Below are 26,834 nucleotides of genomic sequence, written 5' to 3'. Positions count from 1 at the left end.
TATAAAAACCCCGTGGTTCTTTGAAATCGCTCTTCATTTTTAGTGAAGACAATCTTTCTATTCTAGAAAATGGTGCCGCAACAAACATTTTGCTTTTAATGAAAATAACAAACATATGTGGTTAAAAATTGCAAACACTGTGATGGAAATGGATTCCCCCACCCAAGAGACACTCCACTCTCCAGAGCTTGTCAGTGGTTTCTTGTGTGTGGTACCAAAGGTTTTCCATGTCATTATGTGCACAGACAGATGTAGTGGAAATAATTTTTTAAAACACAAATGAAAGGTTTTATACACTTTGGAATTTTTTCGTTTGTTTTGGAGTTTTTCCCAAGCATCCTGTACAGATTTTCCTCTTTTTCTTTAAGAACTGAATGGAATTTTATTGTATGGATAAGCCAGTGTCTTAACTGGTATCTCACACATGATAGACAGAAATATTTGTTGACTTAAATTAAATACTTAACTATTCTCCCCACAGATGGATTTGGGGATCTGACCGATAATATTCAAGAGAAAAAAAATAATAAGCAAAACTAATAATGAGGTTCAAGCAGATGTTAGAAACCTTTGTCTTTTGCAGTCTACTTAGTGGTAGGGCTCTGTTCAGAGAAATCCTTTAGCTCTGGCTCAGTAGTAATGAATCTCTCTCTCTTTCTCTCTCTCTCTCTCTCACACACACACACTGTTAAAACAATTTTTAATAATTAATATGCTAATAATAAAAAGTAAAAATAAAAAAATCTGTTCTTAGAGAACTCCTTCAAATATATGGAATAAATTTTCTACCAGGTCATTTCTGTAAATCTGGCCGGTTAAGTCATATATTTGGAAATTTTACATTGATATCCAAATGAGGGACTGCTTTATCTGTGCCGTTAGCTCTAATTTTGGGTAAAGAATCAGTGAGGAAGCTCCTTGGTTACTGGAGTTGGCTGGGACTGATTGAGCTTTGAAGTTCCGTCTTTTTGCATCTCGCAAAGGTGTGGTTCTGACTTAGATCCACGATATTGTCACCTTTTCACTCATTCCCTTCTCTCCTGTTTTTAGTGTATTTCCTCATTAGAGTGGCGTGTATCTCAGCTGACTTGGTAAAAATGTTACCTGCGTAAGTTACACTTCAATCAGTGTGCTGTTGGCATATAAAACAGAATGGGCTAAGGCTCTTACTCTTTGCTGATGGTCCTGTGTTAGAACTTGACTCTCTGTGATCCTTAAATTATTTTAATTACAGGATCATATTGTCTCCAGAAGGCATCAACGGGAAAATGCAATGCTGTGAACTCTCCACTTGGTCTCAGGGGCAGAGAAGAGCGTGGGCCACTGTCCATTTCCTTGAATGGGGAAAACATCAGAGTAAAACATCATCCTCCTTCTGAACCCTGCTTATATATAAACACGGGGGTTCCCAAAAGGAGGGGGCAGCTGCTGGATCAGTGGAGGAAATGACACTCGACAGAAAGGGCCCTATAGAGAAACCAGGCATCTGTGGCTGTCATTGATTTATTGATCAACATTGTCTGAAATGCTACAAGGCAGGGATTTGTCACTGCCAGTCACGACATCTATAGGTGACAAGCAAGTCCCTTCTGATCCTTAAGTTGGAATCCAAAGATGATCGTGTGGGAGGAATGGGAAATACTTGTCAGCCCAAGGAATATTCTGCTTGGCTTTTGCTGCAAATCAGGACAGGCCCCTATTTACCCTCCTCTACTGAAGATACTCTAAATGGATAGTATCAGCCATGATAAAAGCCTTGGATTTTAAAACTCAGGTTTTTATTGGCTTCATATCAGAGCTACATAGTAATGGAACCCTGTGTGATAGGAAAAAGTTCACCTTAGGGAGTGGAGCCTATTACACCTGCTACTAGAAGATGTCTTGGTGTAAGAGCTGTCCTTGGATATACCTTGCCTTGACTTTACTGAGATCAAATCCCACTTCTGACTTTGGAACTTTTCTATTCTAATTTTTCAGTGTCTAAGCTTCTTGAAAGTGTACTGTGGTGCACAGATAGATATAGCCGACATAAACTATTTTCAATTATTCATAAGCAAAGTGTCACGTTAATTTTATATAGTGCTAGCTTGCTTCTCTATGTCTCTAAAGAGAGAATCATTAACCATGATTAAATGAATTCTGGCTGATACCCACCCTGAACCAGTGGTTCTCAACTCTGGCTATACCTTAGAATCATCCGGGGAGCTTTTAAAAATGCAGGTGCCTTGGGGCCATTCAACAACCCCCCTTTCCCAGATTTCAATTTAACTAGTCTGGCTGTGACCTGGGCACCCATGGTCCTTAAAAGTTCTCCAAATGAGTCTAACATGTGGCCAGGGTTGAAAACTACCATGCCTGAATCATGCTTTGTGGCCCGGGTGAGAAGCACTTCAATCTAAAACCAGGAGGGCAATTCAGAGCATCTGTCGTTGGACTTGTTGACTTCGGAGCTCTCATTTATAACCTCTGCATGTTTTTGCTGTTTAGATACCTCCCTATGGTGCAACAGCATCAGCTACTCCGAATACCCCCCCACCCCCCAATCTCTGTCCAAGTTGATTCAGCATATGTCATTGGTCTGTGTTTAGTCCTAGCTTCCTGATGTGTGCTACAGATTTGATAAAAATGCATTTCAAGCTAACAGAAACATCTTTAGATAGAGAGAGACATAGAAAAAAGGAAAGATAGAGTCTTCCAGTTCTGGGAATGTATTCACTTTCCCAGTAGTCATTATAAATTGTGGTTTTTTGGGTTTTTTTTACACAATTTCAAGGACTTTTGTAATGAGAATTAAAACAAAAACAGCAAAAAACAACAACAACAACAACAACAAAAACCTCATTCTTAACTCCACACTTTCATCTTGAAGACTAACATCCTTTTTTTATTCTTTTTTTTTCTCATAAACCACCGAGTAAATGATTTTATTTGCTTTTTCAACTGTTTCTCTAAGCATAGCTGTCAGGCTATACAATTGTAAAGATGTTCCATAAACAGGATGCAGTTCATACATTTTGTCCACCCAAATCACTTTGTTATAATGTTATTGGCTTCAAATACCCAAGTGTAATTTGGTTAACTGTAAGGGAAAGATATGCCAGGGAAGTTTTATGATGGCTCGTGCATAGATTAACATCTTCAGAATACATTTTACCTCTGAAATGTGCTGCTTAAAGAAAATAAACATTTATACATATTCAGAAGAATAGGCATGCAGAAAAGTTACTAGGATTATAGCCTTACAGCCTCTAGACTGACATTTCTGGAATATAAATTCAGAATTAAAACTCTATAAAAGCTGGATCACTATGCAAATGATGGGGGGAAAGACTGCTAAATTATAAGCAAAATCTGTCTCTAATTTTAGAGATCATTCTTGCTTGGGGCAATGTGATTTTATATTTTAACAGCTCAATTCCACTGGTGCTTCCAAGAGCATTTACATAAGATTGTTAAATAGAGTCTACCCAAAATAGTTTGAAGTATTGTATTTGTAAGAGGGGACAGGGATATCACATAAGAAGGTATTTAAAGAAAAGTTAAATATTATCAAGGCAGACTCCCTTTTCATTCTTCATGCCATGGAATTTCATAAGTATAGAGGGATAATCGAATGACGAGGTTAAGAGGTGAGCTTTGGAGGCTGATAGGATTCACATTGTAGCTCTACCATGTTTCATTTGTTCCACTTTGGAAAATTATTAACCTTTCTTAACTCCAATTTCATCACCTATAGAATTGGTATTAATAATGTGTATCTCATATGGTTGTGAGGATTAAATGAGATAAGTACATAAAATACTTGATATATTGCCTGATAGAAAATAAATACTCTGTAAATAATTATAAAAAATGTTATAATTATTAAAGTAGAAGCAGCATAATGTGATCATACTCAATAAATCACTGTTATTACTAATAATAGTAGCAGAAGTAGTATGACACAAAATTAAAAATAAGCAGTTTATTTAAAAATAGATGTGTGATTCTGCCTCATTTTCCTGATAAAAGCTTTAAGTGGTGTTTTTTTAATCCTATGTCAACCTCCCTTTCTTTACTCCACATATCAGCTAGAACTAAGTTACAGGCAGCAGAAAACCTTGCAGATATTTTAAGCAGAAAGGGATGTATTAACACGGGGAGTTAAACATTTATGAAATCACTGGAAGGACTGGAGTATCAGATTCTTGGCCTCGTTTCCAGGAGCGAATCCTTAAATAACACCACGTCACATACATTAAAAGAATGTCTCCCTCTACCGTGTTCAGGAAGGTAAAGAATTAGGAATCCAACATCCCAACTTCTGGCATACTTCACATCATTTGTTGAAGTGATCACATCGCGTTAGCTATTATCTAGAGATCAGAAAACTGACCAGAACGGCCAACTCCAAGATCTCAGCAGGCCTGCCCCGTCCACACCCATCCCCATACCCCAGATGATAGGCATGAGGTGTGCTATCACTTCTTAACGCAGTTTGGGATTCAGGTTTCATGCGAGCATGTCTGCTTGCAGGAAACTAAGTCACATCTAGAACACTAGTTTCAAGAGGGTATAGAAGATATACTTTATGTTTTCCAACATTGGCAGTCTCAAAAGATGTTCTAAAAGGGAGTTGGAGTAGATGCCAGGTGAGAGCTGATCCACCTTACCTGCTGTACTTGGACACTGATTTTTTAGTAGCTGGTGTTCGTTTCAGGCTTTGAATGAACATTTCTGAATGGCTTTGATTCCTTGAATGATTCCCATTTCTGATGAAAACTCAGTCAAGGACACTTATACACATAAAGATTAATAAGATGAATGTGGGTAAGAAAGGAAGCACATGAGAAGGGCTAACACAGTTGCTAGGACTGAGTCTCGACTGTGAGTTTTCTGTTAGACAAGATGTAAAGGGAAGTAGGATGAATAGCTGGAACCAGAAAAGAGCCACACAAGATGTCCTGGAGAGGCTATGTGATTGACCCCACACTGCGTTCAATAAAGAGTTAGCTAAGGATAATGATCAACTTTGGGGGAATCAAGAAAATATGCAATTGGGAAAGGATCTTTTAATTATTTGTGTATTCTTTTTCTTAAGCTGGATTGTGGAAACATATGATCATTTTATTATTCTTTGTGACTCTATATTTTCATATTCTTTTGTATGTGTAAAATATTTCTTAATAAAAATGGTGGTAAAAAAAGACTTAACAAGGTACTTATACTCTGAGCTTAATCTCCTCTGGCTTTCTCCTTCTTTTAGTTTTACTTTCTCAGGGGCCTTCTCCCCTGGCTATCCCAGCCTCAGCTCATGAAGAGCATATGTCTGCTCTACCAAGGGACTGAGGCTGCAGGGAGCAGCTGGCTGTGAGGGGCTACTTCAATGGAGAGAGCTGAGAAGAATGGGTGTCCAGAGTACCCCTGATTTAGGGAGAGGAGGAGAAGGAGAGACAAGGCATTATGGAAACTTATGGGGAGCGTTCTGGAGATATCTGTGTGTTCAGAGGGTTAGGATTTACTCCCTGCCCTGTAGCATCCTGGCAGCAAAGAGGAGAAAATACTGGTGACAGGGAGTTAAAGGGAAGCAGGGACTTGGGGTATGTGTGGGATGTTGAGCCCCACAGGCTGCTAGTCCTGGCCCTAGTCTGAGTGGACACCTGGAAGATATAGTCCATTTACAGGCCAGGTTTTGAGATTTTCAGGGCAGATCCCAGCCAAGAAAGTAAAGGGTAGGAGAGAGAGGTGGGAGGAACATTGGAGACGATGAATGTGAGTGAAGATCTGGGGTCATTACAGGGGACTTCCTCATGACAGGCAGGGGAGAGAACCTGGGTCCCAGGACACGTGGGCAGTCAGAGCAATGTGGAAACACAACATACACCTGCCAGGTGGAAGGGGAGTGGAAGCGCCACAGGCCTGGGTGCCCGGATTTAGGGAGAGTAAGTAGCAGAGGCAAAACTCAAATGGAGGCCGCATGGTTCTTGGCTCTGTGCTCTTAATGGCAGTGCTCTGGTTCCTGACCTAAATGTACATTTGATAGGACTGCACTGTCTGCTCAGGGTTGTGTGAATTATGCCCTGACACCACGACTCAACTAGTTCTTTGTTCTCAGTGTTAGTATACTATTTTTAATATTTTAATAAGAGAGTAAATAATCGTCCAAATACTCAAATTTGAACTTTGGGATTTATCAATGAGCCCCACCGTAATAAGATTTATTTATTTATTTATTTTTATTTTTATTTTATTTTACTTCTCAATATACATTGTAGTTGATTCTCATCACCCTTTACCCATTCCTCTTCACCCCCTCCCCACCCACCCCCATCACATCTGTTCACTTGATTTAAATAGTTCTAGGAATTTTTGTGGTTATTCTGTCTTCTCCCCCCCCACCCTTGATTTGTTTATGTGTTTATTTATTTATTTATTTATTTATTTTTAGCTCCCACAAATAAGTGAGAACATGTGGTATTACTCTTTCTGTACCTGACTTGTTTCACTTAATACAATTTTCTCTAAGTCCATCCAAGTTGTGAATGGTAGTATTTCATTCTTTTTTACAGCAAAGTAGTATTCCATTGTGTAGATATACCACAGTTTCCTTATCCAGTCATCAGATGATGGACATTTGGGCTGGTCCCAACTCTTGGCTATTGTAAATAGAGCTGCAATAAACATGGGAGTACAGGTTTCCCTTCGGCATGATGATTTCCATTCCTCTGGGTATATTCCCAACAGTGGAATAATTGGATCATATGGTAGATCTATCTGTAATTGTTTGAGGAAACTCCATACTGTTTTCCATAAAGGCTGTACCATTTTGCAGCCCCACCAACATTGTATGAGAGTTCCTTTTTCTCTGCAATCTCTCCAGTACTTATCATTCTCAGTCTTTTGGATGTTAGCCATCCTAACTGGAGTGAGATGGTATTCATTGGCCATTTGTATATCTTCCTTTGAGAAATGCCTATTCAGCTCCTTTGCCCATTTTTTAATTGGGTTATTTGTTTTTTTGCTGTAAAGTTGTTTGAGTTTCTTGTATATTCTGGATATTAATCCTTTGTCAGATGTATACTTTGCAAATATTTTCTCCCACTCTGTTGATTGTCTTTTCACTCTGTTGATTGTTTCTTTTGCCGTTCAGAAGCTTTTTCGTTTGATATAACCCATTTGTTTATTTTTCCTATAGTTGCCTGTGTGTTTTGGGTCCTATTCATGAAGTCTGTACCCACTCCTACTTCCTGGAGTGTTTCCCCTATGTTTTCTTTAAGGAGTTTTATTGTTTCAGGATGTATATTTAATTTTTTAATCCATTTTGAGTTTATTTTGGTATATGGTGAAAGGTACGGGTCTAGTTTCATTCTCCCACATATGAGTATCCAATTTTCCCAACACCACTTGTTGAAAAGGAGTCTCTTCCCCAGTATGTAGATTTGCTGCCTTTGTATGGATTGATTTCTGGGTTCTCTATTCTATTCCATTGATCCATGTGTCTATTTTTATGCCAGTACCATGCTGTTTTGGTTATTATAGCTTTGTAATCTAGTTTAAAGTCAGGTAGTGTTATGCCTCCAGCTTTATTTATTTATTTTTTTTGTTCAGCATTGCTTTGGCTATGCATGGTCCTTTGTTGTTCCATATAAATGTCTGGATAGCTTTTTCCATCTCAGAGAAAAATGTCATTGGAATTTTGATGGGGATTGCATTGAATCTGTAGATCACTTTGGGTAATATGGACCTTTTCACAATGTTAATTATCCCAACTCAAGAGCAAGGGATATCTTTCCATCTTCTTGTGTCCTCTTTAATTTCTCTCAATGGTGGTTTTAGTTCTCTTCGTAGAGATTTTTAACATCCTTGCTCAGCTTTATTCCTAAGAATTTTATTTTTTTTGGTGGCTATTGTAAATGGGCTAGTTTTCTTGATTTCCTTTTCTGCATGTTCACTGTTGGAGCATAGAAATGTTACTGATTTTTGTGTGTTGATTTTGTATCCCGCAACCTAATAGAGGCTTTAGGCTGTTCAATATATAGGATCATATCATCCGCAAACAGGGACAGCTTGACTTCATCCTTTCCAATCTGTATGCCCTTTATTCCTTCTCTTCTCTGATTGCCTTGGCTGGTACTTCCAACACTATGTTGAATAGGAGTGGTGAGAGTGGGCATCTTTGTCTAGTTCCTGTTTTTGACGGAAAAGCTTTCAGCTTTTCCCCGTTTGGGATGATATTGGCAGTGGGCTTATTGTAAATGGCTTTAATTATGTTGAGATACTTTCTGTCTATTCCTAACTCGTAGAGAGTCTTTATCATGAAAGAATGTTGAATTTTGTCAAATGCTTTTTAAGCATCTATAGAGATGATCATATGGTTTTTGTCTTTGCTTTTATTGATGTGGTGTATCACATTTATTGATTTGCATATCTTGAACCAACCTTGCATCCCTGGGATGAATCCCACTTGATCATGGTGTACAATTTTGTGCATGTGTTGCTGTATTCTGTTAGCTAGTATTTTATTGAGGATTTTTGCATCTATATTCATTAAAGATATTGGCCTGTAGTTTTCTATATTTGATGCATCTTTGTCTGGCTTTGATATCAGGGTGATGTTTGCCTCATAGAATGAGTTTGGGAGAATGGCCTCTGTTTCAATGTTTTGGAAGAGTTTGTAGAGAATTGGTATCAGTTCCTCTTTGAAGGTTTGGTAGAACTTTGCATTGAACCTATCCGGGCCTGGGCTTTTCTTTGTTGGGAGCCTTCTGATAACAGCTTCAATCTCTTTTATTGTTACTGTTCTATTCAGATTTGCTATATCTTCTTGGCTCAGTTTTGGTAGTTTGTATGCATCCGGAAATTTATCCATTTTGTCTAGATTTTCAAATTTGTTGGCATATTATTGTTTATAGTACTCTCTAATGATGCTTTGTGTTTCTGAGGTGTGAGTTATAAATATCACCTTTTTCATTTCTAATTTTTGTTGTTTGGGTCTTCTCTCTTCTTTTCTTAGTTAATCTTGCTAAGGGTTTGTCGATTTTATTTATCTTTTCAAAAAACCAACCTTTTGTTTTATTGATCTTTCGTATTGTTTTTGGGTTTCTATTTCATTTAATTCTGCTCTGATCTTAATTATTTCTTTCTGTCTACTAACTTTAGGTTTGGATTGTTCTTGTTTTTCTAGATCTTTAAGGTGAAGTGTTAGGTTGCTTATTTGCCATCTTTCCATTCTTCTGAAGTAAGCATTTAATGCAATAAGTTTCTGCCTTAATACTGCTTTTGCAGTATCCCACAGATTTTTGGTATTATGTGTCATTATTTTCATTAGTTTCAAGAAGTTCTTTTATTTCCTGTTTAATTTCTTCTTGGACCCATATGTTATTAAGTAGAATGTTGTTTAATTTCCATGCGTTTGTATAGTTTCCAGAGTTTTGTTCATTATTGATTTCTAATTTTAATCCATTGTGATCAGAAAAAATACATGGAATAATTCCAATTTTTTTTGAATTTGTTGGGACTTGCTTTATGACCTAACATGTGGTTTTGTCCTGGAGAATGTTCCATGTGCTGATGAGAAGAATGAATATTCTGAGGTTGTTTGTTAGAAAGTTCTGTAGATATCTGCCAAGTCCAATTGGCCTAAAGTGTCATTTAGATCTTGTGTTTCTCTATTGGTTTTTTGCCTAGATGATGTGTCCAATGATGAGAGTGGGGTGTTCAGGCCCCCCATTATTATGGTGTTAGTGTCTATCTCTTTCTTTAGATCTAATAGTGTTTGCTGTATAAATCTGGCTGCTCTCACATAGGTGCGTATATATTTATGATTGTTATGTCTTCCTGATGGATAGATTCTTTTAGCATTATATAATGGCCTTCTTTATCTCTTTTTATGGTTTTTGCTTTAAAGTCTATTTTATCTGATATAAGAATAGCTATATCAGAATAACTATATAAGAATAGCTATGAATTCTTATACCAGTTCATTTTTCATTTCTATTTGCATGATATATCTTTTTCCATCCTTTCGCTCTTAGTCAATGTGTGTCTTTACAGGTCAAGTGAGTCTCTTGAAGACAGCATATTGTTGGGTCCATCTTTTTAATCCAGTAAATCAGTCTGTGTCTTTTGAATGGGAAATTTAATCACTTTACATTTAGAGCTATTATTGAAAGGTGTTGATTTGCTCCTAGCATTTTACTGATTTTTGTTTAGATATCTTAAGTACCTTTTGTTTCTTTCTTTCTAACTTTCTGTTTGTCTTCTGTATTTGTTGGTTTCTTGGAGTGATAGATAAACTTTTTTTTTCTCTTTTGTTAGCATTTTTGTTTTGCTGGTAGTTATTGTTCTTTCTTAAGTATTCATGGCAGTGATGGTTGTTTTTGTGATATCAAACCCAGTACTTCCTTGAGAATTTCTTGTAGGGCTGGTCGTGTGGTAATGAACTCCCATAGTTTTTGTTTGTCTGAGAAATATACTATTTGTCCTTCATTTTGGAAGGATAACCTTGCTGGGTAAAGTGTTCTTGGCTGGCAATTTTTGTCCTTTAGTGTTTTGAATATATCATCCCATTCTTTTCTGGCTTTTAGGGTTTCTGATGAAAAGTCTGATGTTATTCTGATTGGGGCTCCCTTATAGGTGACTTGCCACTTCTCTCTTGCAGCTTTTAAGATTCTGTTTTTGTCTTTGAGTTTTACCAGTTTGATTATCACATGTCTTGAAGAGGATCATTTTGGGTTGAATGTGTTTGGGGATCTTTGTGCTTCCTGAATCTGGAGATCTGTGACTTTCCTTATACCTGGGAGGTTTTCTGCTATTATTTCATTGAATATGTTTTCAATGCCATTTCCTTTTTCCTCCCCTTCTGGAATATCCATGATTCAGATACTTGAGTGCTTAAGGTTTTCTGTAGTCTTGCTTAGATTTTCTTCAATTTTTTTGATTCTTCTTTTCTTTTTTCTGGTCTGCCTGTGTTAACTCAAACAGCCTGACTTCAAGGCCAGAAATTCTCTGTTCTGCTTGTTCAAGTCTGCTGGTTAAACTCTCTGTTGTGTTTTTTTTATTTTGTTGAATGAATCCTTCGGCTCCACAAGTTTCGCTACATTCTTTTTCAAGGTATTGATTTCTTTGTACATTTCTTCATGCAGATCCATTATATATTTTTTTCATTTCATTGTGTTGTGTAACTGAGTTTTCTTCATCTCATTTAGTTTCCTTAGAATTGTTACTCTAAATTCCTTGTCTGTCATTTCATTCCTGTTCTATAGGATTTAGCACTTGAGAATTATTATTTTCCTTTGGTGGCAATGTACTTTCTTGATTTTTCATATTTCTGGTATCTTCCCTTTGGTGTTTTGTCATTGTGGCCGGGGAGATCACAGTCCACTCATTTCACCCTGATGTCTGGCTTGGATCCTGAAGGGACTGCTCCTTCTGGTCAGCAGGAACTAGCCTGGGCTGGGGTTCCCACTGCACCTGCCTGTTCTGGGACAGCTGACTCAGAGTGTGGGTGCCCCAAGGCTCTAAAGTCTCTCCTGGGAGAGGGGATCAGCCTTGGCTGGAGGTCCTGCCTTGATTGCCTTCTCCGGCACAGCTGGCTCAGGGTGAGAGGGCCCTAAGGCTCTTAAATGTCTCCTGGTGGCAGGGACTGGCCTGGGCTGGAAGTCCCACCCCTTCTGCCTTCTCCGGCATGGCTGGCTCTGGGTATAAGGATCCTGAGGCTCTCAAGTCTCTTCTGGTGGTGGGGATGGCCTGGGCCAGAAGTCCAGCCCCATCTGCCTTCTCCAGGGCAGCTGGCTCAGGGCATGGAGCCCCAAGGCTCATAAGACTCCTCCGGTGGTGGGGACTGGCCTGGCTTAATATGATTTATTTATAACAGTGCTTATTATTACTATTATATGCATATAAGCTGATCCATGGAAACAGAGAAGCGGGAAAGAAGAAAAGCAGTGCCATTCACTGTATTGCATGGTCATCTGTCTCCCTTGGCTCAGATAGATTTAGGTTGAGTAATATTGTATAGCATAGTAGAGACTTCTGGCTAAATGTGGCAGATTAAACACATGGGTTTACCTCTGCTCTTTCATGGAACCCTTCTATGTGATAGTAAAGCAATGGAAAAGGAATAAATGTGTAAGAACAAAAGGAGAGAGGAAATGACAGGAGAAGAGAGATGTCAACAAAATTTTGACAGCTGAAAATGCCATAGACTAGTACTACTAATTAACTTAGTAGACTGGAAAAAGCAGAGAGGCCTTCCAACAGGCCACAAGGGCAAGCTCATTTGTGCTGCAGAACAACAGAAAGACTCAGGAATCAGAGGCATGAAGAACCTCTGAATGATGGATTCATAGTCTTCCAAGGAACAGTTCCATCTTCAGATCCCCTCTCCAACATGCACAGCTAAGCAACTCTCTCTCTGTACTCTGGGATGAAGGACAAATAACTTGGGTTCTCTTGGAACTGTAGAGCTGGTCTGGGTGTACATGCATGAGATATACCTATACAAAAATGAATACTCTTTCTCCTCTGTTGGCAGTTTGTTGCAAATTTTGTTTGTTTAGTGTGGGGTATTCTGTTTCCCAAACTCTGAAGCTAGAATGGGATAAAATTGTGACATAGAATGTCCCTGTTATGCTCAACTTGAGCTCAGAATATTGAAAGTATAGGCAAGGTGGGAGATTCTGATTAATATTTAACTGATATCTATCACTGAAATAGAAAATGGACATGTTAAAAAAACAGCTACTCATGGATTGCTTCGATACAATAAATCAATAAATGAATTTACATTCTAATTAAGGAAGTCTAATCACCTTGACCTCTTATAAATCTCTTGGGGCTTAGTATTCGAAAGGGCTTCAATACTAAATATCTTTGACAGTCTTTGACGTATGGGGTTGTCGGTAGGACTCAATATTATTTACTACAGTGTGTATCATTTCCGTATGGTTTAAATCAGGGCAGTGACTTGAATTTAAGTCATTCAATATATCTTTTCTCAGAGGAGCTTTCTCAGAGCAGAATATAGATATTTTTAAAGGTCGTTTGTTAAGTCAAGTTAACTATCAAACAACTTGATTGAAGAGGAATATCTTACAGAAGAGTGTGGTTATTTGGAAGGAACACAGAGCATTATGAAGTGTGAATCAATAGCTTACTAGGTCTTCAATGTGGGTTTAATATAGTAATTTGGGGACAGGGGACAAAAAGCATTATTGATTGATTTCTGTGGTTTTTCATGTGTCTCTTGTTAGGTTTGGTTTTTTCATTCAGTTGCTATATGAAAAAGCAATTCATCAAAACCCAATCTCAAGACAATGTCATTCTGTAAAATATTTCTTCGGCAGGATTATTCACAGAGCCGGAGCATTAAGACTAGTCTGCAAAGATTTGTTTTTTGGCAGTGTAATGAAACATAATGCTTGGAGACTCAGAGGTCTGACTCATTTATACTTAGGTTGACATTAATTTGCTTTAAAGAGTAATACCCATCTGTAATTGTTTCATTGGTGAAAGGTCATAAAATCTTGAAAGGGCCTCAAAAACCTTAAGATGAAATTGATGACTATAAAAATCTTCTTTTTCTCTAAAATGATCCCTGGGAACTTAGAGCTCATAGTCTAACATAATATATCTTCTATCTGCAAAACTAACTCTCTGTTTATCTGTGGTTGTATTTGAGATGGAATCTTTGTCAGGATTGGGATCATCCACCTGTGGATAGGCACCTCTCTCTCTCTGTGGCTACATGGAAGGTTTGCCTTTGCTTTAGGGGTGCTGCCTCACTTTGAGCTGCTGAGCCTTCCTCGGGCCACTTAAGTTCCTGTCCACACCTGGTAGCGGGATTCTTCCCCAGGCAGGCTGTGGAGTATATACTTTTTGCACAGGGATGGCAGCGAAATCACATTGTCATACCCCTCTCAGAATCAAATCTATACATTTTCCTTCACCAGCCAAGTGTTGGAGAAGACTGATTTGGTGCCTCCAGAAAGGGGTATGAATGAAGGGGCAAGAGCTGATATTGTCATTGTAGGTGAAATGATGGAACAGCTTTTCAATATGATGCTTCACACTTACCGCAATTTAATATAAAGTAATATTTTGTTCATTTTCTAGATCTCCCAAATGTGAGCTTAACAAGGCAATGCTTTTGTCTGTTGGCCTTACTATAGTCTCCTTATGTCTAACAGAGTCTGGGGCAGGACTGCCGAATAAATGTAGAAAGGAATGAACAAAGCCAAGGCTGCCCCAACCTGCCCTTTCCCAAGGAGAAGTAAATGTGCACAACATAACATAAGGTTGAGTAGATGCGTTGGCTGTCATCAGGAGCACAGTGTGGTAAGAGGATGGCCCAAAGAACCAGCAGCGTGGGCTTATGACTGTCTTGCATTCCCGGCTCTTGGAGTGATTTGATGTCCTTAAACAGGCAATTTAGTTCTATGGTCTTACTTTCTATAGCTATGTAATTGTCATCATAATATATCTAGATGTCTTTTAAAAGTAATCACTCATTTAATTTTATTTGACAATCACTTACAGCCCTAGATATGCAAATCACCATGTGGGTCTGAGAGGATTTAAAAAGGAAAGAGACAGTTTCCATCTCCAGGGATCCTTTAGCTTACTTGGTTGGAAGAAGTCAGTAATAAGAGTAGTAGTAAAGTGATGGGGTTCAGGACACAGTACCCCAAATATGGTTCCTTGACATTTGAGAAGACAGCAGGTGCGGGAAGGTTGCTCTCTGACCTTCTCCCACTATTCCCCCCCCCCCAGAGTGGGTAATGAGGCCCTCATGTCAGAGGTGCCCTCCCTCTACCTGCAGTAAAGGGACATCCTTATTTCTGAAGACAGAGACATGAGGAGAATCAGAACAAACGGACTGTGCTAAGTTCCCCTTCATTTATTACTACTAGATCACACCCTTTTATACTCCGATCACACTTCTCCATGACCGTCCACTCTTCATCAAACCTAAGCATAAAAATACAGTTTTACCTGTTTCTTTGGATCTTCATTTACAAAGGTCCCCATGTCCTGTAAAACTTATATTAAATAAATTTGTATGCTTTTCTCTTGTTAATCTGTCTTTTGTTATAGGAGCTTCAGCCATGAACCTAAGATGGGAAGAAAAGATATTTCTTTCCCACTACAAATTAGTACCAACAATAACACTTGATAGCATGTACTATCTACCAGGCAGTGTTGTATGTTTCATATATACGTATATGAAGGTACTTCAAAAAGTTCATGGAAAAATTGAATTAAAAGATAATACTAATCCTTCCATGAAAGTTTTCAAAGAGCATATATATGTATATGTGTATTATATATATATTTTATATATATGTCTATATATGTGTGTATATATATTTTATATGTGTGTGTGTATGTGTGTGTATATATATATATATATATATAATCTTCAGTGGTGGTTACTAATATTATTCCCTTTTACAGGGTAGGAAACCAAGACATAGTGAAGTTAGTGTAGACATTTAAGGCTGAGCAAGCCCAGAGAAAAATTCTTTGGATTAAATGAAATGTGAAGTACACGTATATTTTAATACAGAAAATGCTTAAGCAGGATAAGTCTAAGCCAGTCTTGTCAATATTAAAACTGGCAGTTGGGCAGATCTTCACAGTGAGGTGTTTTGGGGCAGGCAGAGATTTTTAGGAATAAGTAGCAGTACCCTGGCATGACCAGGTGGAAGGCTTGTAACTCAGAAGCTGCACTGAATGTTGGAAACACTGATGAGCAAGGCCAAGCCTGGGTCTGGGGCTGCTGGGGAGAGTTCAGGTTGGGCTAAGGTAGAGGTTGAAATGTGAAAATACAGCTCTCATTGTGTGAGACATATATTATTAAAGAACACAGGTTTACAGCCCACAGATGGGAGTCTATACAGAAATAAGGCTAAGTTTTGATTAGATTATTGGGGCACTTTGAATCCCATCCTGGGCAGCAAATGGATTGGTTCCAGAGGAATGATGGAATGAATGAATATTCAAAATGAATGAATGAATGAACATCGCTATGTGCCTGTCTACGTCAGGCAATGTGTCCAGCACTTTGAGATTCCTTATCTTGGTATAGCTAAGTAGACAGAGCTCTATGAATTTGAGATATTCGGGGGCAGACAGACAGTCATCACTGTCACATAAGTGATTCTTCCGTGATAATGTATTTGTTCTTGAGCAACCCCTCTCATAGCTTCAGAGAAGAGTGATGTCCTTCATAATTAAACTGGAATCTTTCCTTACAAACACTTTTGATTGGACAGCAAATTTTACTATTATAAATGTTAAAAGGCAGGATTTAAAATAGAAAAGAATACTTGAGATAACCATAAGTTATATTTGTCTCTGTGGCATAAGTATCTTTTATCAAAGTTAGTCTTGAGGCAATGCCTTATTTCTGTATTTGGTAGCTTAATGTTCAACCTTTGTGATGGTTGAAGAAGACAGCTGATAATCGAAAAAGAGGAACCAATTTGCCTAATCCACATAGCCTTGCCTTGAAAACCTGTGTTTAGAGGGGATTGACTACAGTTAACATGAAAGGTATTATGTTAGGTCTGCTAAAAAAAAAATAAAAAAAGAAAGAAAGAAAGAAAGAAAATATGTTAGGTCTGCTATTTGCTTTCACTAGGTTTCTGATATTATCATAGACAGAGTAAGCTTCTTTCTTTGATAAACGAATAGAAAAAGCAAGGTATATGTTGACATTCAGATGTAGGTGGATAAAATGCTGGTTGTAGAATTGCTAAATTTTTCCCTGAACTCCTTGTCATAAAGTTTTCCCTTCCAGCCTGTGTTTATTTTTACACACACAATCTTGATGTGATAGTGTTTTCCAATGATAATCTCTACATCTTCTAAAGTAAACTATATTTTAATTAAGATCTTGGCCTTTGACTTCTTTTATAGTTGTTTTGGAAATATTTGTGTAATTGATTCATACTTGGTATAGAACAAACAGTTCCAGTAAATCAGACTGGGACTGCTTAAAAATTGAGTAATTTCTAGCCAATCTGAGTTGTGTTTACATGAATTTATTTTATCTAGAGTATATTTTCCTTTTTTTTTTTTTTTTGCCTTGGACCTAAACCAGACTATGTGGTATGTCAGTGAGTAGGAATGAGGATAATTCTGGTTTAAAAATATAACTGCTGTGGATTTAACTGGCATACAACCCTGAGGTCTGGATGGAAGGTTGTCAGCTGAAGGGAGATTTATGAAGTGGACTGTGCAGGTTCTTTTTAAAAGCTTTGTTCTTTGGCCCAGGAAACAGAGATGGTAAACCAGAGCACAAATGCTTCTCTGCAGCCATAACTGCACTGGCTTCATGAGGCTAGATTAGAGGACTCAGTGTGAGAACCAATACCAGTTTGCACTTGGTCCTTCCAAGAAGTGCAAACACCATTTCTTCAGATTATTCCAGACTCCTCTTGTCTTGGTCTCGGGCCACAAATCCCAGACTCAATCACTTGGGTTGCCTCTAAACCTCAAATCACCTCACCACTTGTCCTATTCCGATTTTGCTATCTTTTGTCTGCTGTTCCTATGTTCATCCATAGTCACATCTCTAATTTCACACCTGCTGCGTAATTCCTGCCCTGACTCCAGGTTTCAGCTTTGTCTTTCTGGCTCAATGTTAGTTGCTACCATTAACCTCCTTCATATATGACCCAAATAGGCCACAATTTATTATTTATGGTATTTTTTTTCCTAGTTCACTCCCTGATAAAATGGAGCCACACACAACTGTTGCAAAGCATTTACTCATATCCTGGCGATTGCTTTTCTTTTGAGCAGTATCAAAATTTCATTGAAAAATTTTCATTGAAAATTCATGTGATTGGCTGTGTAACACATAGTGAGCTAAAGTGAAAGTTGAAACAGGGCTTTTGAATTGTAAGGAAAGGGGAACAAAGTGTAGCCTCCAACTTGGGCATCCCTTTACAGTGCTGATAGTAAGGAGCCTTCCCACCAGTCTTTCTCTGGGGGGAAAGCTGAGGTCCAGGGTGCTGGTGTCCTCAGACTGACCCAGTCAATCAACAGAGCTGGGAAGACATCTCAGCTCCTGAGCCTTAGTGCCCCTTGATCACCAAAACTGCACGTTGAAATATGAAACACTTGGTCTAGTCAGCCATTTGGGGTCAACAGGATAAAAATCAAGACCAACAATGTGGGCAAACATTTGAGTACTAATCTGTGAAGCACAATTGTCTTCAGCTATTACCTGTCAAACACATTTCTGAGTGCAAAAAAAGAAAAAAAAATTATTTTCCGTGTAATTTCTAGCCAGCTAACTCTGTTGTCTTTCTTAAAAACAGCCCTCTCGTATGCACCCTGCTGTTATATTGGCAACTAACTCCCCGTCCCACAGGCCAAAACAATTTTTTTATTATCTATGTTTTAATGCACCACGATATATAAATAGTACTTCCTCTCCCCAAATAAATTTCATTTTATAAGTATGGTTTTGCCCAAATGAAAAACATCTGTATATCAAGTCAAAATATTCTGAGTATTTATGGTAACAGCTATATGGCAATAAGATTGTGAGATCATAAGGTTAACTCGACTTGAGGTAGAGTTCCTTCTACTCATCTGTTGTTTCAGAATTAATAGGTTTTATTGATTTTCATCCTCCTTATTGATTATGGTGACCTGTACGTGTATATCTTTTGGTCTGTTAATATCACTTCTGCCTCTGTAGAGTAACCCTTTGCTCCCTGGGACCAACTGATTTAATTTTTGATGAAAAGGAAATGAACACATTGAATGTAACGCCGCCTGCCTGAACCAGGACAACAGAGATGAAAGCTCTTGTAATGCTTTGGATAGAAGGACATGGAGTAGTGCTGCTCAAACAGAGTACGAGGGAGTGAAGCCTGCTTTGCTGCCTCAGGAGGCATAGACAACAGACAGCACACTCCAAAGAAGTAAACAAGGAATCTCAATGGCTGGCTAGAAATATAGGCAGTAGAGTGTTCAAAGGGATTTTTTTTGGTTGACCTAGGAGAAAGTTATTTAAGTTCTCTCAGCCTTAGTTTTTCCATTTATAAAACAGGCATAATAAAAGTGCCCGACTCATAGCATTGTTGTGACAGTTTTTAGTGAGATGATGCACATCTGGCTCATAGTGAGTGAAAGTCATTTATTATTTACTACTCTAGAGGAAATCAAGGGGAATCATTCCTGGCTGTACATCTCATGGGATGGGCGGAAGTGGAGTTCCAGGATGTGATAGAGAAGCTGCAACAGGGATGTCGTTAGGGGAATTAGCAGCAAGTGCAGCATTCTTCGGAGCCTAGCTACCAGGATAGGTTTGCTCTATCTGTTACTGTGACCAGTATAAAATTCTGTAATAAAAGGAAGGGGCTCTGCAGGGCAGCTCAGAGGTTATGTGATTACTTGGCCCTTTGAGATTATCTTAATCCTGGGGGCTACCCATCAGGCAGAAAGGCCACAGGTAGCACCGTAGATACAATATAGGCCTCTTTCAGTCTTCAAAGGATTAAATTCCAACGAAGTGTCCTGATATTAATACTGAAACATCCTAACCATTATTTAATCTTTATGATTCAGAAGGCACTTCAGGTTTTAAGGTCATTGTTTAAATATATGTCTATAAATTATAACAACCAATATGTACTATTATGTAGTATATCAGATGTTCAGAAGTGATTGCTAATAAAATATTGGTAATTTTATCATTACTGGAATTTTACTAGTTTGCATTTGTATGTGTGTATAAACTAAATCTAAAGTGGTAGCCTAATTTTGTCATCCTGCTCTGACTATATGTAAACAATTTGCTCATATATTTTCACTGGTTTCAGGTTAGTATTTTTACTTGAGTATTCTATTTAAAAAATTAGCCTGAATAATTGGGAACTATCCTATCAAGCTAAACCAAAAATGCACTGCAATTGTTTTTGAAATTGGGTCACTAATAATAGCAAACTCTTATCTGGTATTTGCATGGGCCAGGCCCTCTTTCAAGTGCTTTGCAAACTTACTCTTTACTGCATGAGATGGGGCTGTTATTTTTCCCCTTGCAGAGGAGGAACCTGAGGCACAGAAAGATTAAGTAGCTCAAGCTCACACAGTTCCTGAGTGGCAAGCAGAACTGGAATTGAAATCCGGGCCATTTGGTTCTAGAAGCCATGTATCCTTCTACCACATACCTGGCTTCTCAACAGTCTCCTGAAAGCAGATGGATTCTCTCATCAGAACACATTACAGTCAAATCATAGTCTTTATTTTCCTGGGCTTCACTTTTCCAAAGTCCCTGCTTGGTTTCCTCATGTGACCAAAGCTGGAGCAAGCTGATAGTGCCCATCACCTGTCTTCTGGGTTGTGTAGTGGTTCGAACAAGATCGTTCCTGCCTGTGGATGGCAGATGGGGGACAGGAGAGCCAGTGCTATCAGCACCTCCGGAGCAGTTTCTTCCAAATGGAAAGTATCAACAAAATGAGAAGAAATGGGACATGGGAAGCGGGTGGAAAGAATACTGCCTGAAGGATTGTGCAGAGTTAAGAAAGGGCAGAGGGCATTAAGCTAAGGGTAAGAATAAAAGAAGAAATTGGGGAAAAGGACCATCTTAAGGAAAAAGTGAAACTAAGCAGTATTCCTGCTTTCTGGGGAAGACCCAGCTTGTTTCCAACTGCAGCGGAAGTCACCCTGGACATGTTTCCATTTTTAGAAGAAAATATATATTGCATATGTATTGCATATTGCATATATATTGCATACTCTAGAACAGTGGTTCTAAACCAGGAGTGATTTTGATCCCCAGGGGACATCTGGAATGTCTGGAGACATTTTTGGTTGTCACAACTTTGGGGGTGGATGCTACTGGCATCTAGTGAGCAGAGGCCAGGAATACCCAGTTAAACATCCCTCACTGCACAGGCAGCCCTCCACAACAAAGAATCATCTAGTCCAAAATGTTAATGGTGACAATTTTGAGAAACCCTGCTCTAGAGACAGACTGCCTGGATTCCCATCCTGGCTTGTCATCTGCTATCCGTGTGACCTTGGGAAAGCCTCTGTGCCTCAGGAACTCATCTGTAAAATGGGCGTGATGGAAATACTCTATTTCAACTGAAATAAGATGCTTTCAAGCAGAAGGTACATCATCATTTTGTTTACTACCAAGAAAGATAAACTAATGCCAAATAAGTTATGATATTCTATGTATTATACAATGCATCTCTATTTCACAGATATTAAAATGTGAAAATAGATGTGTCTTAGAATTGATAATATATGGTATGACCTATTTTGTGGGGTTTGGAAGGATTAAAGGAGTGTGTGTGTCTGTGTGTGTGTGTGTGTATATATATATATATATATTTAATATTATATATTCCCCTTTAATGGGGAATGAGGAAGGGAGGTTTCCTCTTTCTTCTTCCCTCTCAGTTTCCTCTTTGGTGTTAATGAAACTAGAAGAGCCAGTGCCCTGGGGGCTTTATCTGAAATACCAGTCTGGATCCTGGTTACCAGCTCCAGGTGGAGCAAAATGAGGAAGCCTAGATGTGAAGCCAAAGACAGCCTGGGCATTTAAGGGTCAAAGATGCGATAGGAAGGGTGGCTGGAGTCATTTCCTTAGATAACAGTGCATGTACTTTTGTTTAGAGAGTTCACTGGAACGTTTGTGATATTAGAGGACATCCAAGGAGCTATGTTGTTCTCTGACAGTGATTTGATTAAATCACTGTCACCAGTGTGTAGAAATAGCCTTGATGGAAAAACCATCTACTTAGTTATAATTAGAAACTGACATCTGCGTAACCAACTAAGAGAACTTAGGCCACATTTTTTGGTCTTTGACTCACTTTCCTATTTCTCGGCTGTAACTGTATTTTTATATTTCAGTGGTTATTCCAATGGGATTCTTGGTGAGAGAGTTATAAAATTTGTGGGTTCATATTACCATCTCAAAAATGGGAAATTTGCATAGGACTTCTGAAGAATGAAAGGCTCTAAAGCAGTTATATATCAGGAGCTATAGTTTCTGTGCCAGGGTCGTGCATGCTTTGCAATCCAAACGTTGAGTGATTAATCTGAGAGATAAAGCACAAGAGGGCTGCCAGCCAAGTCAACTCATTCATTCATTCTGTCATTCATTCACTTCAGAAACATTTGTTAGGAACTACACATGACAGTCACTAGAGTTATAAAGAGTTCAGGGTCTTTATTAAAAATCCATGTGCCTGTTTTTTAAAATTATTTTTCATTAAAATGGTGGTAGGAAGTTCTAGCTGTTGCTAAGTTTCATACTGCTTCTGAACCCTGTGTGGTTCTTGAGTAGAGGCTGATGAACCATGCCTCTTTGTCATGGGAGAGCGCAAGAGTAATGCTTCAGCCAGAGTGTAACCAGAAAAGCAGGGTCAGCAGAAGATATATTCAGTGTTAAGAAAGTTAGTGCAAAGAATAAGCTTAGTCAATTGTGGGGCTGGCTAGATAAATCTGAAATCCAAGGGGAGACCACCAGGAAGGGTACCCTGGAACTCTCAGGCACAGTTGAAGCTACTAACCACATGCAAACTTCATCTTCAGGGAAGCCTCAGTTCTGCTTTCAAGGCCTTTTAACTGGTCCACCCAGATTATCTAGTACAATTTCATCTATATAAAGTCAACCAATTATGGACTTTAGTCACATCTGCAAAATACCTTCACATCAACACCTAGATTAGTGTTTGATTGAATAAGTGGGGACTGTAACCTAGCCAAGTTGACACATCACAAAGACCATCACAGTAATGTTTGAAATAAATTTGTTTTAAACAGTACATTTTTATGGATAAGGAAATGGTCATAATGTCTCAGTCCACTATAACTTGTCTAATAGGTCTTTGATATTATTACATTATTTTGGTTGCATTTAAAAAACATCGCAACCATTTGACAAAATCGATGAAATGAAAAAATAGACTCCTTTTTGGATTAATTTGGGCAATTTATAAATTAAGACCTTAAATGTGTAACTAGTTAAGTCAGCACCTTGAAGACACAGTCTCTAGCTACTAATATTTCTCTTGATCACTTCAGCTTATTTATTGAATGGCAGTGTCCATAATACCAAGCATGGTTTGGGGGATATAATTTCGACTTTGGAAATTTACAAACTGAAATTTAAGAATATTCTGTCTCAAAGTAGAAAGGTTGAATAAGAATATGATCGTGGTATTTAACTTGTTTTAGTGTGCCTTATTCTTTTAATCATGTACTAATTCATCCAATCCTTGCTATTTGCTGAATAATGTATTTGTTAAAAATACAGGCTCTGGAATCAAAAGCCATCACTTTCTAGGTATGTGGCTCTGCAAAGTTGTGTAAAGCCTTTAAATCAGTTTTCTCATATGTGAAACAGGAATAATATTAACTATGTCATAGATTTGTTTTGAGGACTAAATGAGGTTATCCATCCAAGTCAAAAGTATGAACTCCTTGAGGTCATGGACTGGATTTCCCATCTTTGTATGTGTGGTGCTGCACAGTGACTGGCAAAGGCATTCCAGTTAACCACGATGACACACCTGGATGTGCCCTATGGTGGTGGGAGGAGCAGAGCATGCAGTGGGATGGGAGTGCTCATGCACCATACTGTGGAGGGGTATTTTGGCCATTTACTGCCACACAGATAACACCACCTTCAAAACTTGGCATTGAGATGAATGATGTGATAAAAGAGGAACTGTTCCATCAAGGAGCAACAACCTAAAGAAAACAATAGTGAATCTTTTAAGCATTTGAAGATCCTAAAGGACATTTCTAGGTTACAGAGCAATATTACTAATGATTAAATGCCACTTTCTTTGAGATTTCTCTACTGAAAATTTTTAGATGAAATCAAGACTATAGGTGTCCTGTTATTCAATCATTGTGTGGTTACTGGGTCTACTTTAATGTTGTCTTTAGTGTTTTACGTACATATTTCTCTCCTCCTGACCCCCTCTTTCTTTCAGTGCCCTAATCTATTTCTCCTATAAGGCTTTATTTTGCTTCAGTTGTTTGGTGGCATGTAAATACTTCTTGACTTGTATGGGTAATTTTCACCTATTCCCAGGTGACTTCTGGAACTGAAAGTAAATGACTCCATACAAGTATTCTTCTAAAGAAACTTCTGCATAGAGAAGTTAACTCCCTTTATGAATGCCTTCAACTTGGAGATATATTTTCCAGCTATGTATAATAAATCTACTTATATCTTTGGGATGTTTTTTCACATTCACAGATTTTATTTTTTTATTAGATTACTTTTCACCCTGAAATAAATTGCCTGCCAATGAGTTGCAATACATCAACTTTCAGTGAAGAATAAAATGAAAGAGAGGAATATAAAATTATAAATAAACCTGTAAATGTCATTATCCTAACAACAGGAGACTTATGAAGGTCTAGTTTGTGGGGCATGCGATTACATTGCCATCATTATCCACGGGCAGAACAACCTCATAGTAGTTCATATAACCCTTTTGCTTAGGTTCATGTTCCATAAAATGGGACTCAGACGCCTGCTCCCCATAAAGTTCTACAGGTTCTAATTTATTAAAACCCTTTTATGCTTGCTGATTCTTCTCAGTGATAGCCTCTGTACTGAGTGAATTATGAGTCACAGTTGGCCTATCTATGAGGCTGTATGTTTTGGAAAGGAAGGACTCAGGCATAGGAATGCGGATAATGAGGCTTGATTTCCATGTAGTGTGTCTTAGAATGTGCCGCTTTTTTTCTCCATGCTTCCTTGGACAAGGAAATTTATCTTGTTTCTACCTGTAGGCTCAGAACTTCCCATTCTCTAAAGTCAATTCTGACTCCAAGTTAAGAAACACACACATGCATACACACACACACGCACTGTATCAGGAGGTGGTTGGCTCATGGTCAAGGTCTATTCTTGCTCTTCTGTTTATCTCTTTTTTTTCACTCTTTGTTGTATCATAGTTAACTATGTATCTAGCAGGGTACCCGGCACAAAGTATGTATATACACACACATTTATGCACACATAGAATCTACTGAGGGCTTAAAAGCATGGTGTTAGCTTCTCTACATACATTATTTTATGTAATTATCATTAAATCTATGGGGTAGATACTCTTCTCATCTCTATTTTATCATTGAAGAAATGGAAATATTGGGAATTTTAAAAACTTGCTCAAGGTCATTTACAGCTGGTATATGAAAAAGCCAGGCTTTAGGATGGAAGGTTTTATACTCCAGAAGTCACACACTGTGGGGTTATCCCTTCTTTTATTCATTCACTGCTGCATGAATGAATGCCTGTCTCCCTAACCCACCTGGAAGCTTCTTGTATCTTTTCTGTCTATAGCCCATATAGCACCTGCCGTGCATGGACTTGGCACCAACAAATGTTATTGACTCAATAGTACCCTTGGCCAAAGACATGGGAATTTCTGATCTAAATATCTTCCTATATCAAGACCAACCCAAAGAAGACATATTTTATTGTACAGTTAATTTATTTAAAGCGAAAGAAGAGACCCGGGAATCACAAATTGACCATAGTCCCATTATAAGCTTATATACTATAATACAAAAAGTTAACATTCTCCTTGGAATTATTAAGAGAAGTTGACATTTGAGAAATAATAACTATCTCATGATACTAACACTCTAAAAAGTGCCTGGAGAAACTGGAAGAGTTGTCTAAGAATAAGTGAGATGATGTAAGGTGTTAAACGTGGGTTTGAGGAGAAATGACTTGGGAATATTTAACATAAAGAGGAGACGATTATGCTTAGATAATGACTTCAACATATGAAGATTTTGGGAGATACTGTTAGTGACCAATTTTGTATTCAGTTTGAGCATTAGAGAAAATGTACTTGAAGTAAAAAGTTTGGTTTGGTGTTCATTATTCATCCAACATATTTATTTAACATTTACTATGATTAGAGCAGTATAAGGGAAATTTCAACCACAAGGGCTTTAAAAGAAGATAAATATGTGTACACATAAAATTATATAATTCTCACTGTCCAATTAAAGCGAGAAATTGTTACTTGGCTATAGAAGAGATTTATTCTTACTGATCTTTACATAGGATAATTTTGCAAGAAAAAGGCATAACGTTTTCAAACAGACATTTTTATCTCTAAAAATTTTCTAAAAATAAATAGCATAACTTTTTTTTTTTTTTTACTTTAGTGTTTGTTTGCCAGGAAGTCAAGATAACAAAGTCCAGTTGTACCTGCTTATATAATATAATGATAATACTTAACTAATCTATAAGAAAAGAGATGTTCTCTTATGTCTGAGACAAAACAGAATTTTTTCAGTTTGTGACCTATTTGCTTTTGTTTCCTTGGATCTAGAATAATGTATAGCACATTAGCAGTCTTCAAATGTTTATTATATTAAATGGAAGCAATCATTTGATATCTTGTAGTGAACTCTTACTACTAGACTGTAAGCAATATGAGGATAAGGTTCAAGTCACATTCATTTGTTATTCCTCAGTGTCTAATATAGCATCCAACCTATAATAAGCATGTTCAGACAATATATAAATGGATAAAATTTAAAAAATCTAGCATAGTTTTTACCGAGTTTTTCAATTGAATAATAATTAGCTAACACATTCAACTGCTTGTTAGATTCTCCTCATTTATGATTAAAAAAAAAAAAAAATGTCAAGCTGTCAGGAGTGGGATTCGAACCCACGCCTCCAGGGGAGACTGCGACCTGAACGCAGCGCCTTAGACCGCTCGGCCATCCTGACCTGCTGCGAATGGGGACTCTCAGAAATAATTTCTAAAATTACCTAAAACGCTACTCCTCTACCACATAACATAATTTCTTTTCTTCAGAGATGGGAA

At 38.0% G+C, this 26,834-nt stretch overlaps 1 protein-coding gene and 1 non-coding gene across 5 annotated transcripts in view; one reads left to right on the top strand and one right to left on the bottom strand.

Moving 5' to 3' along the window:
• The window catches only part of PDE1C (phosphodiesterase 1C, calmodulin-dependent 70kDa), a 430,964-nt gene that overhangs the window by 262,764 nt on the left and 141,366 nt on the right, over positions 1 to 26,834 (top strand). The window lies entirely within an intron of this gene.
• TRNAL-CAG lies at positions 26,655 to 26,737 on the bottom strand. The gene has a single exon. It is a non-coding gene; the product is annotated as a tRNA-Leu (tRNA).

This window comes from Galeopterus variegatus, unplaced genomic scaffold, assembly GCF_000696425.1.
Source record: "Galeopterus variegatus unplaced genomic scaffold, G_variegatus-3.0.2 Scaffold785, whole genome shotgun sequence".
In the NCBI taxonomy this organism is placed as follows: Eukaryota; Metazoa; Chordata; class Mammalia; order Dermoptera; family Cynocephalidae; genus Galeopterus; species Galeopterus variegatus.
The sequence above is the reverse complement of the archived record's forward strand: the minus strand, read 5'-3'. Positions and strand labels throughout refer to the sequence as shown.